This window comes from Amblyomma americanum, chromosome 3, assembly GCF_052857255.1.
Source record: "Amblyomma americanum isolate KBUSLIRL-KWMA chromosome 3, ASM5285725v1, whole genome shotgun sequence".
Taxonomy (NCBI): domain Eukaryota; kingdom Metazoa; phylum Arthropoda; class Arachnida; order Ixodida; family Ixodidae; genus Amblyomma; species Amblyomma americanum.
In genome coordinates, this window is record NC_135499.1 from 168,126,229 (window position 1) to 168,145,986 (window position 19,758).

The window sequence follows — 19,758 nt, forward strand, 5'->3', positions numbered from 1 at the left end:
GGCGGAATCCCCGAGCGCCACGCAGAGACAAGAAACAAAAGGGCCCACACGCCCGCGGCAGACGCTGAGGGGCCTGGCGCCGCCACGCAGCAATAAGATGTCTCCTGTCACCACCTGTCACTTTCACATGGGATGAAGAGATGCGGCCGGGCCACAGTAGGCGCAGCCTGCCTTGCTGTACAGGAGGAGGGGGAGAATGGAGGCTGGACGATCGGGAGGCTTAGTCCCGGACGCGACTGGGCTGGATTACCATAGCGCAGAAGCAGTCCGGCTGTTCCTCGCTCGCTGGACAGGACAAAGCCAGGCCAATCTTTTCCCTCCCTCTTTCGTTCCTTCCCTCCTTCGATCGTTCCGTAGCGCGGACTGGATCACTGCGCACCAACCTGCGCTCGCTCGATGAAACACGCTACACGTCGACAGCTCTGTCGCTCGGCAAGGTTCGAGCAAGTGGCCGGTCGCCGGGCTTTCAGTCGCTTGTTTTGACATGACGTCTTCAATCCGGTGGATCCTGGATTCTTGTTAAAGGAATGACATGGACGTCTTCGTGGAGCTTTTTTCCGGGACCGCAGGGATGCTTGTTTGCCAAATTCAGGTAGCAAAGCTAGCGGTGGTAATGGCATCCACCGCAGAACAAAAAAAAAAACTTAGACAGTCCACGACTATAAGTGTAAACATTCTTAGGCCAAACTTTGCACAACGGCTTTGTGGCGCAGTGGGTTAAATGATGAGTTTCAGACGGGGTGAAACGCAGTTCATTTCTCATGCGGTGCACATGGACAGCACCTTCTTAGGTGGCAACTCATTTCCTAGGTCTTCTTTGCCTTTAGTAAGCTCGAAATTAGACCTCTTCATATTTGTTAATGTTCTCCGCTGGTTGCGTGGTAATATTTAGGTCAGCACTGGTGATGTTTCTTCGGCATTTCGAGAGGGGTTTAACGCGAGAGAAACAAGCACATGAGAGGGACACAGGACGAGAGCTAGCTTGCAACTGAAAGAATTGGAAGCGAAATCGTCGTGTCTATATAGGGCAGACTGGCCGTTGCTTCAATGAACTCTTAAGAAAAAACGCTGCCTCTTTTAAATCAGCCACAACTATCATCCTGCCTAAGAAATGTTTTAGTTGCCATTGTCAGCCGCCGCGATGGCTGAGTGGTTATGGCGCTCGGCTGCAGGACCTAAACACGCGGGTTCGATCCCGGCCGCGGCGGTCGAATTTCGATGGAGGCAAAATTCTAGAGGCCCGTGTACTGTGTGATGTCAGTGCACGTTAAAGAACCCCAGGTGGTCGAAATTCCCGGAGCCCTTCACTACGGCGTCTCTCATAGCCTGAGTTGCTTTGGGACGTTCAACCCCTATAAAACAAACCCATAAACCAAGTTGCCATTGTCATTCACTTTTCGGAGCAACTGAATTTGTTGGCCGCTCTAAACAACAGCTAGCAAGGGAGGCTCTTAAGTCGTGATTCATTCATAAGTTGGGAAGCGATAAGTGCGTCGGTGACATGTAAATGCTGAGTAATCACTTTGGTTTTGCGTTTAGAGCTGGGGGAGATGGTCCCTCTTTTGTAATCACTTTGGTTTTGCGTTTAGAGCTGGGGGAGATGGTCCCTCTTTTTTCCATGCTCCTTTGATAGTTTCTAGCCCTCAGATTATCTTAGTTAGTTTACTTTGACATCTAGCCGCCTCCTCAAATCAGTGGATAGCTGGCATGCGCGTTTGATTCCTCTAGCACGTCACTTCGCTTCCAATTTCTTCAGTTGCAAGTTAACGCTCGTCCTATGTCACTCTCATGACCTTGTTTCTCTAGCGCTAAGCCCCCTCCAAATCATGCCTTACCAACTAGCCCAAACGTACACTTTGCTCAATTCTTTTCATGCTACGACGTTAATTTCCAAGCTGTGAGGTCACCTACTTGTACTGGCTGCATTTAGCGAACCTGGCATCTGAACTACCGACTTGAATTATTTGTCTTCGCTACACCCACGCATAGAAAGTGTTGGTTCATGATGACCATCGATGCATCAGGAAATAGCAATTTTACACGCAGCTACATTTCTTTGGCAGGTCTAAGAGTTTAGTTTTATAGTGTGAGGTCTGCATCTGCTCGGTTTTCCCGAAGCCATCTTCCAAAAAACCTCGAAAAGCGGAAGGCACTTGTTTCCAGGAGCTCTACGAAGTCCTAAAGGGCGGCTAGATGTAGCCAGGTAATCTGTGCGAGCGTCATGCGTGATTTCCTTGCAATGTCAAATCCGCGAGAAAAGTTGAATTGAGTCGAGTTGTTGTATGCTACAGGTGGGATCAGCCTTGTTTAGTCTGCCGTTAATTGCTCCACCATAGCGCCACTTATATGTTAATAACGACCGAAAACCTGTCTGATCTGCCCCGCTATGCGCACAGTCACGCATAATAGTACACATTCCACTCTCGCCGTCACCATCTATGCACACATTCACTCAGAGCAGAACAAAGTCCACTCCAGAAGTCACCATCTGTGCACATATTCATTCACAGTAGAGCATAGTCCACTGCAGTGCCACCATTCATGCACACATTCACTCACAGTATAACATGGTATATTCCAGAAGACACGATCTACGCACACATTCAATCACATTAGGCCATAGTTTAGAAGCGTTAATTGTTGGGCGAGTTGGTACATGTTGACGTGAAAAAGCCATAGTTTGTCCTTGCTGTCACCATTTAGAGGCAAGATCAGTGTCCTGCAGAAATGTTAAAAGAAGGCGTGCAGACTTCCTTCTGCATGTCTGGTTTCCACTCGGGTAGACGATGTCCTGAACTGTACTGTGAAGGGTTTCTGTCTTCTTGAAGGAAGCGAACATCACATACATTCCCGCGTTGTACTCTGGGCAGTACATAATATGTTATATATCCCCGCACACACCACATAAAGAACAAAGCGGAGACGATGCCATGCCCGTCTTATGCATCCAGGCAGGAGTGCGAGCAGAGGCCGTGCGCATTCGATGTAGTGGAGTCGCCAGGGATCTTCTCAGTCCTTTGGTCACACATGGCTTGTGAGGCGCTCTCCACGGGGTACTGAAATGATCGAGCACTGTTTTCCTGCAGAGATTTTTCCATCTTGAGGCACTTTTTTGATGTACAGAGCTTTATGGACAGAGCTTTATGGGCGAGACTGTCTGCCAACTAATTGCCTCTGACTCCTACGTGAGAGGGCATCCATTGGAAATATAGAGTAAAACCTCTGCTGTCCAGATTCTGCACCAAGCGTAGAGAGCTTATAGACAAGGCATCAGTAGGGAAACCGCGCTCTAACCTCTGGAGGGCAGACTTTGAATCAGTTAGGACAACAACAGGTTGAGCCAGACGAGACCCTAACTTCCGTAAAGCCGCCTCAATAGCAACACTTTTGGCCGTTGTGGAGCATACGACAGCAGTAAAGCGTACAGGCCACTTACAGTCCAAAGAAAGAATTTAAAAAGCCGCTGCGCTAGCTTGTCTGACCTTGTCCACAGAACCAGCCGTGAAAATGTGAAGATGGCGGACATACTCTGTTTCCAGATGTTCAAGTACGAGCGAACGCGTTGCTGCCAAAGGGAAGCTGCGCTTTGCGCTCACATGGGGAATTGTGAGCTTATAGTAGAGGGTCGGAAAAGACCGGGGGGTTTCGACCGTTTCCTTTGCTTTTGGACATTAAGGCCTAAAGAACTAAGAGTATTAAGTGCCAAGTAGGCCTTCGGCTCATATCTCATCCAGATCCGCTGAAGAAGAGATTCCCCAGCTCTACCGTCTCTCATAGGCGGCCAAGATGCATTAGTAGTCTCTGAGAAGCGACATGGCTAAGAGGTTTCGATAGACTCATGAAGTACTGGCTTGTTAGCAGCCGCCTGAGGAACTCCAATGGCTCTTCTTAGGCCCTTTCTATGGAAAACTTCGAGACGTTCAAGCTGTGATGCCGAGAGGGAAATTAAAAGTAATTGATACATTATGCGACTGACCACCAGCGCTTCATGAAGTTTGACCACTGAAAAAGGATGGTTTCCCCATTTCTCACTTGCAATTCTACGGATCAAATTGAGACGCGAAGCTAGAGATGAGACAATCGCGTGAACAGCTTTTCGCCACTGAAGACGGGAGTCAATAATGACGCCCAGAAAACGCGTGTGATTAAATGGGCGGATGCAAGAGTGACCAAGGTCTACCTTCAACCGCGATTGACGTCTTCCTACACCTGGAAACAGAACAAAGCCGGATTTTTCCACTGATAGAGACAATCCCACACCTTGAAGGTAAGCTTGTACCGTAAGTAAAGCCTGTCGAGCTATCAGGGCTAATCACTAGAAATCATTAGGGCCAATCGCGGTGGCTCAGTGGCTTTGGCATTCGACGGCCGATCCCAAGGTCGCGGGTTCGTTCTCTGCTACGGTGGCCGTATTTCGAGAACCCCAGGCGGTATAAATTTGTCCGGAGCCGTCGACTACAGCGTCTTTCATGTGCCGCATCACAATTTACAACATTAGGAGAAGGCTTGAAACAATAATGAGCAGATCTAATGCGCAAATAAATTAAGGCAGATTCTAGTGTCTAACTTGCTTAATTAATATACAAGCCATAACTGCACGTTTTTGTGAACATTTGTTAGCCTACATAACTTCCTGTACTACTCAAGCTCGCGTTTGTGACGATGTAGGTATAGCATGCACATATACCATCAGATTCTCACATTAATACAAGTGGCAGTATAAAAATGACGAAAATGCAGGGCTGTGGAGAACAGCGTGGGATCAGGAAAGAGAAATCTGAAGAACTGCCGCCACCGGGTAGTATTGCGGTGAAGCATCACTCAGCGCAGACTTTTTTTAGCTTGATGTATATTACATATTGCAAGAAGGAGATTTCACAAGATTCGGGTGCATCATATAGCAGGTGAGTTAACTACCGCCTGCGGGTAGTATTGCGGTGAAGCATTACTCAGCGCAGATTTTTTAGCTTAATGTATATTACATACTGCTTGTAGCAGGTTTCACAAGATTCGGGTGCATCATATAGCAGGTGAGTTATCTCTCTCTAAACGTCGCGTTTCCTCGTGAACACCTTGAGGTCACTTAGCAAAAGATGTGACACGTAATGACAGAGAGTCTACGTCAGACATATACTTTCACTTTCGATAGCCAGGAAGTACAATAGTTAAGAAAATGGCCAACATTATAAAATTTTAACACTCATGGCGTCCCTTCGCACGAAAGCTAATTAATGATTTGATGAATGTGTTCGGAAGCAACGTTACACACAAGGACAGACCAGTTGACTCGGTAAAGGAACGGAGCTGATTGCGTCAAACAAAGCAAATTCAAGACAAGCAAAATATTAACTAGAAGAAATGCAACCGAGTTTTGTTTTCTCTAATATTGACTGGTGGTTATCGCACTTTAGAAGCGATTAATAACCATGCGCTCTAGTCGATCCCTCTCAACTAAAACACGTTTATTTTTCAATCCGCGCCTCTAACACACCCTTCACCTCCTATTTGAAGCCCCCGCGTACCGCCTTCATCGATAAATCATAGCCCCATGCACTCCTGACCGCAATCTCTGTCCAACCAAGTAGCCATTCGACTGCAATCGGAAACCCAGGAACCAGTTCAATAAAGATTTTCAGCACGCCATGGCATATTGAAATCGTCCACGCTTTTAGTGCAGGCAGCAGTGCCTATCACGAGACCGCACCGGAGCAGGCAGAATGGCTTTTGAAAGGGCCAATACTGGGCCGGTAGATGAATTTCGCGCTTCGATAGAAACGTTTGGTTGAGTCTCTCATTTCGCCCTCAAATAAAACTATCTCAGCGGAACCAGTGAGGCGTGTCGCAACGCCAACTCGGATCAACGGAAGCTCATAGGTCGCCCGTGGCGCGGCCTGTATGCGAACAGGTGACATCCGATGCCGACTGCATTACCAGAGCTTTCGACGAGCGAGCGTAGAATTCCGGGCAGCTTCACCAGTCGCCCTCATCTTCCGCTCATGCTTGGCCGCGCGAGATGCGAGCAGCGAAGGCAAATTGAAAACGTCCGCGAAGACATCCGGACAAAGCAGCGTCCGAGCTTATTGGTCGAGCCCGAGCCCCGCTCCGAGCATCTGGGCATGCGGAGATGACTGCGCCGCCGGATCAGAGGCGCTAATCCGGGCGGTCACTAAAACGCCCCGGGGGCTTTGCAGCCAAGGGGATGACTCAGAGCCTGTCCGGTGACACTCTCCGGGATGGGGCTTTTCGTGGCACCGGACCGGGAGATCCCGTTTTATGATAGCGAGAGCACATCTAGCTTCAAGCCGGCGGCGTTGGTCCGGCTTTAGCGAAAACTCAAATGTAAACAAGCCAGCATGTTTGGCCCGTTAGCGCGCTGTTACTTTTTGTTTTGCTCGAGCAGGTTAGTTTAAAGCTCACCGTTTTTCTGTAGCTTCTTTGAAAAATCTCCTAGGTGTCTTTAAAAGACGATGGGCCAATGGCCTCGGTGATTTCATTTGTCTGCCGTTTTGTAATCTTTAAAGCGGAGATTAAATAGCTTCTCTCTCTCATTTATTTCTTTTTTGTGTGTCCATGAAAAAAGTAGTTTTTGTGTTTTTTATAATAAAAGGGCCCTCAGATTTTGGTTTGCTTGCGCAACAAGCAATGGGAGCTTTTGATTTCACAACATTGCAACTTATTCGACTGGCTTACAGGGAAGCTGCTCATTGACCTTTTGCTTTTTTTTTAGCCTCGGTCTCTAGAACCACAGTTTCTTTAATTACAATCTTACAGCTGAAGGCGTAAAGCGCTTCGCTTTTCCTCCAGTGACGGAAGAGAAAGCGTCAGAACTCTGAGCACGTATTGAAAGCGCCCGTAGTCTGAGAGGCAAAAAACAAGAAAATAAAGGAAAAACAAAACAGAATGCGGGGCAACCTTTCTCACAGGCTTTTAAGACCGCGCTATAGAGGGAGCACGAGTTTCGGGCCCTCTCTTTCGCGATCAATCACGCGAGCTTGAAATTCTACTCATGCAGTTCAGCCACCAGGATCAAGAGCACTGCAGCAAAGCCGAACCGATAACAAAGCAGAAACGCGATATTTTTTTTTTTTTTGTCTTGGAGCATTTCGCTTTTTACCTCGTGAGTGAGCCTGTTCTTAGATATGGAAGAAAAAGATCTTGGCCATGCTGGCAGGTGATCAGCTTCTTTTCTTCGGACATTGTATTCATTTTTTTTCATTCGGCGTTCCACACTTTTCGTGCTGTGATATAGCAGGCAAGGTTCTCCCACTCTCTTCTTTTGCCTATTTTTTTTCTGCAGTTCTTTAGCTTTCCACGACAGCGATTCCATCTGCTTCTGCATGTGTCTGTTTTTCTATGAGCGAAGTTTTTTCCGTCCTCTTCACGGTTAGGAAATCTTGGCGTTTGAACCTGCTAGCTCCCCACGTCCCCGGAGTCTATCCCATTACAGAAACGACGTGGGCATGTTCTTCGTCACGAAAACGTGCTCTTTTCGGATTGGCGGTTTCATTTGCTCCGAAACAACCGCGAGGAGTCTAAATAACATGGACTCCTTGGAGAAAAAAAATATCTGGAACCTCAATCGGGCCTACCGGCATCGACAGAAGAAAAACAGCAACTATGCTACCCCTGCTGTATTCTTTCGCTTACTTTCTTTTCGACTTTCGCAAAAGGCGCCCTCAAGCGCGCTGGCGACGTTTAGCGAAGGCGAATCCAATCACGGAGCCCGAGACCTACATCCGCCTCGTACAAAAAGGAGCACGAAAGGACACGGTTAAACGGCAAAAAGGCGGGTTCTTCACGCTCATCTATATACGCGTAGGAAGCTCATCTAAAAGAAGCCACGCAGCCCAGCCCGTAGGGGGGCACACAGCGATGCAGATGAAAATCTCTTCTCCGTCGGTCGTCGTCTGCGTCGGCCTTGTTAGCAGACGACGAAGACGACGACGGAGAAGCCGCTTCTTTCGTGGCTGCGGCTTGGCTCGGCTCATTGTTGCTCGCTTCGCTGCTGAACGCCGACCCCGTCCGGGACGGTTTCAAATTATGCAAATGATGCTCTCACGTTGTCGCGTCACGTGCCAGTTGCAGGCGTCGGTGACACGTCCGCTCCTGCTCGGCGGGATCTGTTCTCGCTTTGGTAATGATATGAGCCGGTGTGACCTCGCGGTGGGAGAGGCGCAGTTGTGCGCACGTGTGTGCGACAGCTCACGTGGCGCCCTCTGCGAAGAAGCTCGGGGTTGGCGCCACGTTGGGTATCGCCGCTCCCGCTTACAAAATGTCGACGTTCAGCGTCATCCGGAATTGACGAACGTTATCTACTCACTTGCTGCAGGCAAGCGGTCAGGAAGGAAAAAAAAAAGATGCTGCTTCGCGCATAAGGTGCCGGAGCGCTTCGAAAGAAGATGTACCCGTCAATATGCCAACAATTGCCCCTAACGATCCTAAAAATTCGTCAGATTAAACGAAGTGAAAATTCAACTAACAGTATGCATGTCAGATTTCACCCAGTTCCCTCAAAGTATATTCAGTGCAGCGTGCTAAATCTGGTACTTAAAGAAAAGAAACGGTACTGAAAGAAAATAAATATGGAATAATACGGTGTGTACACGCGCAAATGAAAGAGCTGGCTCGGATAACATCGTGCACTAAAACTGTGACAGTGGTTCCGGTATGCTTTGGGAACTAAAGTAACTATGGAAGCAAAATGAGTAAAATAAAATAAACCAAGTTTCTATCACAGTGCCGACGAGAATCGACCTGTGTAAAGCACTATCCGAAAGCGGCCGCGACTTATAACGAACCTCTAGGTCCCTCATTTGCCGCGACATCCCGTACTGGTTTAGAAGCAGCGGAAACCAGTAGCAGGGCAGATCGAAACGCGGGAACCTCTTCTCAGACTATAAGGACCCGGGAACAGCGCGTTTAACGAGTACCACAGGAAAGGCTAAAGACAAAAAAAATCAGCGAAGGGAATATGCGCAACGATAACCGGAATAAAGCAAACGGCCTCGAAGTCCACATTCGATCAGACCAGGCAGGAATAAAACGGCAATATAGAGGAGAAAGCGAAGGCCGCACGGGAGGAAAGAAAGAAGCGCAGAGAAAGAAAGGTATACGGCAAAGAATTGAATGGCGACATTTCGCAAGGAGACAGGAATAAAGCATAGACCGAAAAAAAGAAATAAATGAAACGGTGGAGAAGGGGAAGCAGAGGCGAGGATTAGGGACTGACAGTAATTCGGGTTTGGAAGTCCCCGGCCGTGTTCTCCAGAGATTACGGCGCTGAAAGGCGAACGAATTGGAGGCCGGTTCTCTCTATCGGCGCGCCGCTGTTTCTGCCTGCAGTCGAGCTGCGCTCTTCATCTCGACTGGCAAGCTCCGTCGACTGTCTCCGCTGCCGACGGCGACGCCATCTAGAGAGCAAGAAGCGCCGCTCTTCTGCTCTCCTCTTATTGGTTTTGAGACGCAGCTCCTCTTCCTCCTCGCCTTTTTTCACTGTCTTCCGGCTCCTCCCCTTGTTTCCCCTTCCCTACGCACTTTACAGTGTTTTTTCTTTTTCTAACTTGTCACTGAGTGCTGTCCTCAAACTCTTATTTTTCTTCAGTTCTTGAACGCCAAGAATATCCGAACTGTCAGATGTTCAGAGGGAACGCTAACATCGTCGAAGTTATGTCTGCAGTGGTTATGTCTTCTATCCTTTGTTATCATGAAAAAGATGCTCGATTAAGTGAAGTCAGGAGCATAACTAAGAGTCCTACCTCGTCATAACGAAACGCTTTATAACGAAGTAATGGATAGAACGAAGGAATGAAGAGTCTACTTGGGTCAACACGGGCTATAGCGAAGCTACAGCTATAACGAAGTAATCACCGGGACGCTTCAACTTCGTTATAACGAGGTTCAACTGTATTTACGTGTGATTGTTTAACAGTCCACGACTGAATATAAACAAGCATAAGTAAAGCCAACACTTCCTTTCTTTGCCTGATGATTATAATAAAATGTGAAAGCTGTCAACCTCTCAAGAGTCTGCGTGGTGCCTAAGATTGTGTCTGTAAATTGTGCACTTTATAAAAGAAAATTGTCTCGAAGCGAATCAGTTGTGAAAACGGAACTCTTCTGTAACAGCGACCGCCCGCGCTGCTGAGTTTTTTGTTGCAGCTTTCACTCAGATTTAATTTTCGTTTTCTTTGAACATAAGTGCGGAATTTCTTGCGACATCAACTCGATGCCATGCAAACGATAGCTGTCGAACTACCGTCTTGTGCAACAAGAAAAGAACACCTCTGAAGGACTTGATCCCGTTTCAGGTGACGAACAATGCGTAGACTGGTCTTTATGAATGACCGCTGGCATGTAACGCACCCTGCCTCATCAGCGAAATGTACGGGCTGATATCCAGACAAGCGTGGACCAACCAACACGCAGTAAAAAATATACCACCACGGTAATAGTAGGACTGGTACCTCCCAGGAAATGCATGGAGTAAGCTTTAAGCTAAGCTCCTGCTAAGATTTAAGATCACACGTAAGAGCGTGCAAATGTAATTCGTTATTACCACAGTATAATGGCAGCACCCAGTACTGTACGAAATACTCAGCGGGTACTTACGAATGGCTGCCCTGTGTTCACTAAGCTTGTGGGACTTCGTGAAATGTACAGTGTTTAGTAAAAGAAGTCAAGAAACTCCATGAACATACAGTACTCAGGATTCGGCACAGTTTTTATCTGTACACTTGAAAAATGAGTAACTAGAATTTTTTTATTGTTATATGCATTCATTTCGCCACCCTCCGTTTTTTTCTACTAAAACCAGTTATTAACGTTACTGCCCTTATATTTTTAGATTGACGCTTAGTTTCATATCCATGACTTTTCCAACTTTCCAGTATTAATTTTTTTTTGTGAGCGCCAGTTTGTTCACACTCTTTTTTTCCAACCAACATCATGACAAATTTGGGCACCTTACTATCAGAAAACGAACGCGCGAGTTGTGGTCAAGCAAAAAACAAACAAAAACAAACAAACGCTAGCTTCTTGGCTGCCAGACTCGTCGACTCTTAGTCGCCTAAGGATGGGCGTTTCCCGAAAGCAAAAATTAACAGAAAAGCTCTGCGAGTAGACACGAGCGAAACATAGCGTGATGAACCAAGCGGTGCCAGGCAAACGCGTCGAGAGAAATTGCGTCCAGATCTGACGGGTGGTGGGAGGCGTGCGCGCTTTTTCTTTTTTGTGTATGTGTGCTTCATATTCCGTCTGCGTCCCTGTAGACTTCCGATATGCAAATTGCTTTCTGACGCGCGCTGAAACAAATTGTTCCCTGGCAGAGACAATGGTAGTTATGGAGGGAGGGGATAGAACGGACGAAAAAAATATATAAGAAGAAGGCGGCTGTACTTACCGCCTCACTGCAATCACCAAATTATGCACGGTGTGGGACTCACGCGAATCATGCACATAAAAAAGAGCGAGAAGGATGGGGGTGCGCAAAATTAGAAAGAACTAAGCTTAGACGTGTAGAAGAAGTCACGCCTAGCGCTTTTGAGGGCGCGCCGCGTCGCCAGACTTTGTGGATTTTTTGTATTTCTTTTCTTCTTTTTCTTTCCGGTCTCCGATCGCGTTCGCGCGATCCTTTGCAGCTCATCAAATATTTAGTGTCTTGCTGCCACGCGGTATACAAATTTTTAACGAGTGCCGATGCATCCTCGTTTGACACGACAACAGAACGTCAGTTTCTTCTCGTTGCCTTGCCGAGCCCGTTTAAACATTAATTCGCTTCCCTCAAGACTCTGGTGGTTCTCTCGTTAGTAATTTCTTATTTTATGCTCCTTGCTGCCTTTTATTTTATTATTTCTCGCTTCCCCCTTTTAGCAATCATTTTCGTCAAAAATAATGACGTCAAGCGTGCTTTCTTTATGGTTGGTCTGGTGCTGTCGTCAGCACCATACAATAAATGCTTTTATGTTCCCTTCGTAAATTTTTTTATGGTCTCGTATTAGTTATACAAAACGACAACGTATATCTCGAGGCAGAACCATGAGCAAAGCTCACAATGTAGCCTGAAAAGAGACACGTACCTTTAGATCGATTTGTGACTCAACTGCTCTCAGTACCTGAATGCTCAGAAAAAAAAACGGTCACGCTTTCAGCAAACTTTCTTACATTTTTATTTTTTATTTTACGCTTATTTGATCTGAATGCTCATAGAAAAAGACGATAGCGTTCTCAGGAAAATTTCCTACGGCAGTTTTATTTTTATTTTACTCTTATTTGACTAAGCGTAACCGCTCGAAATGGGCAGCCGAAAGGAAGAGGAAATTTCTAGCAGGTGCACAGATATTTGACATACTGCAACAGAAATATATTGTAGAAACTGGTGTAAGTATATTTGCTATGCGTCGTACGCTATTACATATAATAAATAATGCTTCATTAAGTACCTGTCTGCAAAGGAATGCTTCCAGAATCAATAAGGCAGGGCACGTTTCGGGGGCTCCACTCAGAACGCGGCGCGGGCCTTGTAATGATCAGTAAGACAATGTGAGACTGGCATAATCGAGTGGCGTGCACGCGACTAGCATGGACAGATAATTAATGAGCGATGTAGACCAAGTCATTAGCTGCAGCAGCGAGGAAATTGGGCTCAAATGGTCGAGCGCTGCCGTCAAAACAAGGAGCTTTATGCACAAAAAAAAGAAATAGAAACAAGCTGCGAATTGTTCGATGTTGCTACTTCGTACATGTTTTCGACATATCTTATTTATATTTTTCGTTTTTTATCTTCGTGCTTGCTTAGGTGATCTTACGGCAACATCGTCACGCATCTCATCGGCGATTACGGTTGCTGAAGCACGTATATCAAATAAATATAAAGGAAAACATGGTTACGCGCTCGATAAACGTGCTGGTTTCTCTTCCATTATTCAGCATTACGCGAAACTTCACTTTCGAGGGAGCGCCAAACATCGCTTGAGGAATGAACACTTTAATGGCGGCTATAAATTGCAACGGATTCTGTCCGATCACATCTGTATGCGACCACAGTATCATTTTTCTTAGTCTAGCAGCCATGGAGACATTGGCTTATATACTCATACAGCGTTTATTGCGACTGCATTATTGCTGCAATGAGTAATGCTCCCGCTGTCACGAATGTAGTGCATGAATTGCTCTAGTAATAAAAGCGTTCCGTTATTAAGGTCTCCAGGTAGAATTCCTGGGCAAAGTAAAATGATTGAACAAATGAATAAAAGAGACAACTCTCAGAAAACGGCACGTAGCGCATAGGCGCCCATAACGAGTGCCTTCAAGGAGGAGCCGTGTTTCTCAATTTCTCAATCTTTCCGAACACGCCTATATAATCCGAGACCTGTTTGGCCACCGGCTAAGCTTATTTCCCTCAAGCGTTGTAAAATGGACGATAGCGACAACCGCAACACATAGAGAGTTCGTCACCGCTAACACTAACCAGCTGTTATCGCCGCTTAACCTCGGTGTGAGGTGCGCGCAGCGTTCTTCCTCGTTGAAGGCATGGGCGCATACCTACCCCGCTCCCTATTTTAACGATGCCCAAGCTGAGATAACAAAACCAAGGAAGACATCAGCCGGTAATGACAAAGGACCTGCCGGAGCCCTCGGTGCAAACAAGAATAAGCCCAGGATTCGGGGAGCCGGTCGGGAGTTATTGCTTGTCGATCGAAGAGGGGGAAAGAACCGCGTTCCTTTGTGAACGCGCCAGGAACGCCGTCAAAACCGGTGAGAAACTGCTCCGGCCTGCGCACGTGCGGAGATGCTCTGTCATGACCCCCCACCCGCTACCCGCTCACCTTCCAACATCTCCCTCGCCTCAAACAAATAGCCGCCGCAGCTCGGCGCCAGGCTTGAATCCCTTTCCTGAGCAGGAGTTGCTTCGGCGCGCACTCCAGATATGGCCAAGAAAAGCTGCAGTGGCCTCGGTTAGGGGGAGGAAAGGAAAACAGTCGGGAAACGGAAACGGGAGGCAAGCGCAATAAGACAGCCCGGGGGCTACAAATGAGCCGCGGACTCCAGAGAGTCTGGCCGGTTGCGAAACGGCGTGGATCTGAAAACAAAGCGTTATATACGCCGTGCGCTGTGATTACCTGGAGGAAGAGGGGGGTGGCACACGTGCCTGCAGACGAAGAAGCGAAATGCGAAAGGCCAGGAGATGGGGCGGCAGTCAGCGAGATCAGGCGCAGTAATCACAAATGTGAGAGAGAATGATTCCTTCTTTCAAGTTTTTCGAGTGCACTAGTCTTTCCTTACCATCTTTTTTTTGAAAACGATTCGAGTTCGTGGACCCTCGAGTGTGCTACATCCTCTCCAGGCAGCGGCGGTTTTTTTTTTTTTGAAGATATATAACATAACCGGTGCCTGCTTGCTGGAAACACTTTCTAATAAAGCCCACGGTACCTTAACAAGACGACGGACTTATTTTTCTATTGAAAATACTTATTTGCATCGGTAAACTCAGCTTGGTTCCTGTGTAGGTGGAAAGGAGCGATAAATGTTTATGACAGGGTTTCGTGGTACCTCAGACGTACATATTCCGTTCTAAAGCGGGCCTATATAAACGAAACTAGAAGAAAATTTCTATCATCCTCAGTTGCAGTGAAAACACACTACGTGTATACAAGGAATTTGACACCATATATGACTTGATTTTATGGGGTTTTACGTCCCAAAGCGACTCAGGCTTTGAGGAACAGCGTAATGGAGGGCTCCAGATAATTTCCACCGCCTGGAGTTATTTAACCTGCACTGACATGACACACTACAGAGCCTCAAGCATTTCGTTTCCACCGAAATGCGACCGCCGTGACCGGGATCGGATCCATGTCTTTCGGGTCAACAACCGAGGACCATAACTACTGAATTTCCGCGGCGGAGGTTGACGTCACGCATATGCCAGACTGTGTTGCCGCTATGAATAGCTAGTAGGCCTACCGCAATTTTTTAAGCCTGTAGGTGTGCCTCCGAGCACCCCGGTACCTGTGCTTGCGTATATATAATATAAACCTGTAGTTCCTAACATGACCTCAGGTATCCACTATTTACCTTGCATTTATTTTCTTTTAGCCCCAGTATAGCTGCCCATGTTTTTAGGCTTTACATCAGAATAAGTTACCATCCAAGCACAAAAGAAAAGTGCATGGTTTGCGGCACACGATGAACCGCAGTCGACCCGAGTAAACTGGAGTATCCAAGAAACCTGGAGAAAGCGAAGAAAAAAAGAAATAAAACCCCGGCAGTAAATGCGCGCATATCGTTGGCGACGCCGGCAGCGCTTGAGCTCTCCCCTTTTTCCGCTGTCGGTGAGCGGAAGCGTAAACAAAGGCCCCGAGACTCGCGCACGGGGACTCTCTCTGTGCACGACATGTGACGTGCGCGCAGTCACGCCGAAGCCCTCGCGTTGTGGGCCGGCGACGAGGCGAAGCTCGCAAGCGCGCGCACACACACACGACACTGCGCATGCGCGAGCACACCACCGCCGCCGCCAGCCTGTAGCCTGTTTGTTTGTTTTGCCCGGGGCTCAGCGCGTATTCGCGAACTTTGATAAATGCACCGTGTTTCCCACGACGCGCGATACGGGACAGAAACGGGCAGGGCGGCGGTGGAGCTCCGTTCCGTTATGTATGAGAGAGGCGGCCTGCGCAGCGTATGCCGAACGCCGCAGCGTCACAGCCAACGGGCCGCGGCGCCACATATCTTTCTTGGTGCGGCACAAATTCTTCGGACGCCGCAGCAAGTTCCCACCGCCGCGAGACAGCTTCGAGAGCCGCGTCGCGCGCTTGGAAGGGAGACACAGGCGTTCAATAAATCGTCGTCGTGTACGTTCAGATATGCGCCCCTGTGTCGCGCTTCTCTCTAGTCTTTTCTCCGCCAACTGAACGGAAAACGAAGAGTTTTCTTCACGCCTACAGAATACACTGCGTGTCGAGGGAATGACTATACTGCAAGTTTTCGCTGCATCACTCGGGATGGGGCTAGCCCGCCGATGCGCGAAAGTATTGTCATTGTTTCTGATCGTATACTTTCCGCTTTCTCTCCTCCATTCTCATCATTCCCCTCGTCCTCCTCATCCTCATACAAAGGCGCTCCCGGATCAAGGAAGCGAGGCGCGTTCGCCTTATACCTCACACATTTCATATAGCTCACCGTGCCGCGCGAACAAACGACTCTCGGTGGTGCTTCGTCTTTGAAGGAAAACCGTCGTGTACGAAGTTTTTCGTGTTTGAAGAGAGGACTGGATACACTGAAGAATCTTCGCTTCTTGTAGGCGCAAACTGATCTCGCTGGCTCCCTTGTCGGTTCTTTGCCTCTGCTCGACGGGTGGCTGCCTTTGTTTCCATTCGATTTGAAGCGGGATTCACGCGTTCAGATTATTAGCCTCTCTAGCGTTTTTCCCAATGTGCTTTTTTTTTTAGGAATTTCTAAGCCGCCGCTATTTCTCACTCCCGAAAGAGGCGACTCTGGCGGGCTTCTTCCTCCTAACGTGATTCGTGTTTACGCAGCCTGGTTGCTCAGGGATTTCCAGGACGCTGGATTTCAATCCGGGAGTCTCGTACGTTTCCAAAACAGTTCTCCGGTTCGAGTCTGAATTTGAAAGATTCGGTTTTCTGTTACTCTTGCATGCACTTTTCGGTTTTTGTTCACACAATTTCAGCCCGAAGGCACGCCCGCAGAATTTGAACTTAGATTTCACGCTCTGCTCGTAAATTTCTCCTAGATTATCACGCGGATTGAAGCCTGCGGCTCAAGTGGGATTATGTCTTACCCTCGAATTTATTTTAAAGGTGGGCACGCAGTCTGGAAACGGGAACTTGAGACGAAAGTTCAAAGTGTGCTCTTTAAGTTTGTTTCCAGAGCCTCCAGCTTCACTGCCATCCTCTAGAACAGCCATCGAGGGGCAGCTCTAAGCTAGCAAAGTTTGCTTTCGATAAGGCCCGCCTCCCATCACTTGATACTACACCTCCCACAGCTGTGATTACGGTGAATATGTAACTACGTTTTTGTAGGGGCTTGCCGCACCGGTGATTTTTAAGCAGCTCTCTTTATTTTTTCTTACTACCGTCCAAAGGAAACGGGCAGCCTCAGTGCAGCTACTCTTCCTAGAAGTACGCTCGATTATTGTTTGCATTGTTAGATACTGGAGCGACATCTCCGTACGCTCAATGTAATCATGTTATGCATTGTGTTTCTCCTTATTGCACAATGATCCGCGAGGTTGAAATATCTCCGATTACCCCCTCCCCTTTTCTTGAATTACGTCATCTCTAGTCTTCCGTATTATAAGCATTTCGTTTCAGTTCACTTAATTAGTTTTTAAGATGTCCTGCTGGCACTGATTTTTTCAGTCCCTTTTGCTTAATCTGTTCAACCGACTACTCTTTCAAAAATTCTCCACTCAGTTTGCCCACAGCAAAGCTGATTAGTTCTTGAGAAATTCGGTTTTTTCAACGGCCACGTGGATGACTGTTATGGTTTAGTGTCACATTTCTTAACGGTTGATAACTTAAGATATCTCTAGTGCTCTTTTTATTTTATATTCACGTTAGAGGCAAGCAGAAGTGCCAGAAAGTATGAATCAGAGCCGTCAGATCTAAAATTGCGAGTTTGCAATCCCTGGGTTAGAAAACGATGACACTGGTTCAACGTTGGTTAGAAGAATTTTTTTATTCCGGAGGTGGTACGTGTGTAATGGGCTAGAAAATATACCAAAGTGTGACTGTTCCTCATGCGTTTGACTGTAGGATTGTGAACTCCCCGACGTCAAGTGTCAAGTGTGATACATTTCACATTTTAGTGACCTTAATTTACGAAGTGCTGTTACCCGCAGTAATGGTGCCGAATTTTTTCTTCTTTTGTACCATTCCAGATATCCAGACTCCCGCTGATGCAGATCCAGGCAAGAAGATCTCGACCAGGCCTTGTCTACACGTCACCCATTATGCAAAAACAAAAAAGTCGATATTTTTAACGGTGCACAGAGAGTAGTGTGTGTGCTTTCATTTTGCAGAAAATAGCACTGATTAGTTTGCGTTGTCTTTTGGTTGAGCTAGTCCATTTCTTTACCCCGCTTTCGCCTCCTCCACCCAAAGAAAAACGTGTAAAGGACTTTCACTGGCCTTGGTTGTTTGAAGAAAATAAATAAACTGGAATGGTTTACAGATATGTTGGGTCGTGCTTCGCCATCCGTCCGTGCATGGACTGTCGGCGCTGCAAATTTTTGGGATGCCGGATTTTTCGAAAAATCGAAATTTTAGCACGGTTTCATTCTTCATTCTACTCTGCAGTTCCATATGCGGAGCGTGCTGCACCCTGGACAGCTCCAGGAAGCTAACCAAGAACGCGCAGGCAATTCGTACGTTCCACTATCACTGCATTCCGTGAAAGTTTGGTGACGATATCACATTTAATCAGCATGCTTGGTCGTCTGGTTAACTTTTGTGACGGTTCCACCGCGACAACTCTTGGTCGTCATTGTATCTGGGTAATGTAATGATATTGTTCTCAACTTTTTCTTGTGCCAGGAGGTGTGAGAGTAGTCATCGGGCATTGCATTTTTTTAAATTGGTTTTTGGGGAAAGGAAATGGCGCAGTATCTGTCTCATATATCGTTGGACACCTGAACCGCGCCGTAAGGGAAGGGATAAAGGAGGGAGTGAAAGAAGAAACGAAGAAAGGGTGCCGCAGTGGAGGGCTCCGGAATAATTTCGACCACCTGGGGATCTTTAATGTGCACTGACATCGCACAGCACACGGGCGCCTTAGCGTTTTTATGGAGGCATTGCATGAAAAATAAAACCCGACATAGACACTCTACTCTGTGCGCTGTAAAGTTTACAACTCATTTACGAGTGCTCATAAAATAATAAATGCATTTTCTTCATTGTACACAAGGTTATAAAAGGCGGATGCACAGAGAAAGAGAGAGAGAGAAAACTTTATTTGGGTGCTTTCAAGGGATTGGCGTCTCGAGGCCTCCGTCGTCTTCACTGCGCTGGAGACTTGAGGCCTCTTCTTAAGCAAGGTTGGGCCCTTATTCCAGGGCTCCACTGAGCCTAGCTACCTCACTTGCGTGCTGCACTAAAGCCCTTTGGGCCGTGAGCTCGCAGCTGGTGAGCCGACTCTCCCATTGCTCCGCAGTCGGGTAATTGTGTTGGTGGAATGTTTGGTTGCGTTTACATTCCCATGTGATGTGGTAGAGTGTGGGTGTGGCCCCGCACGAGGGGCAGGTATCTCTGTACTGCGTCGGGTACATTTTGTTTAGGATGTATAAATTTGGGAAGGAGTTTGTTTGCAGTCTGCGCCAAAACATTGCTTCCTCTTTCGTCAGGGCTGTATGCGGTGGGGGGTATTTAGCTCTCGTCCCCCTGTGTAGGTTTAGGATGTCTGTATATCCTCCCCCACACGCGTGTGGGCGATACTCCGGGGCATGCGACTGCCCGGCTCGGAACGTGGTTTCTCGAGCTAGGCTGTCTGCCCTTTCGTTGCCCTCTATGCCTGCATGGGCCGGAATCCAGATTAACTTGTGTGTAATGTCTCTCCTGGCGAGCTTGACCCCGCCGAGGATTTTTAGGGCGGTTCTGCTTATCCTGCCCCTTGTGTCATTCCTGCACGCCTCCTTTGAGTCTGTTAGGATGTTTAGAGGCCTGCCTGTTCTGTAACCTTCTGCTGCCGCCGGCGCCACGGCAATTTCCTTGGCCTCTGCGGTACTGGCGATTTTCGCTGTCGCGCATG

The 19,758-nt window shown here is 47.6% G+C and overlaps 1 protein-coding gene across 3 annotated transcripts in view; it reads left to right on the forward strand.

Moving 5' to 3' along the window:
* The window catches only part of LOC144125366 (uncharacterized), a 187,013-nt gene extending 168,827 nt beyond the window's left edge, over nt 1-18,186 (forward strand). For all 3 annotated transcript variants that reach the window (XM_077658685.1, XM_077658684.1, XM_077658686.1), the window contains exon 4: nt 17,894-18,186. The gene's annotated coding sequence lies outside the window, so the exon portion shown is untranslated. The remainder of the gene's footprint in view (nt 1-17,893) is intronic.
* The last annotated feature ends 1,572 nt before the right edge of the window (nt 18,187-19,758 follow it).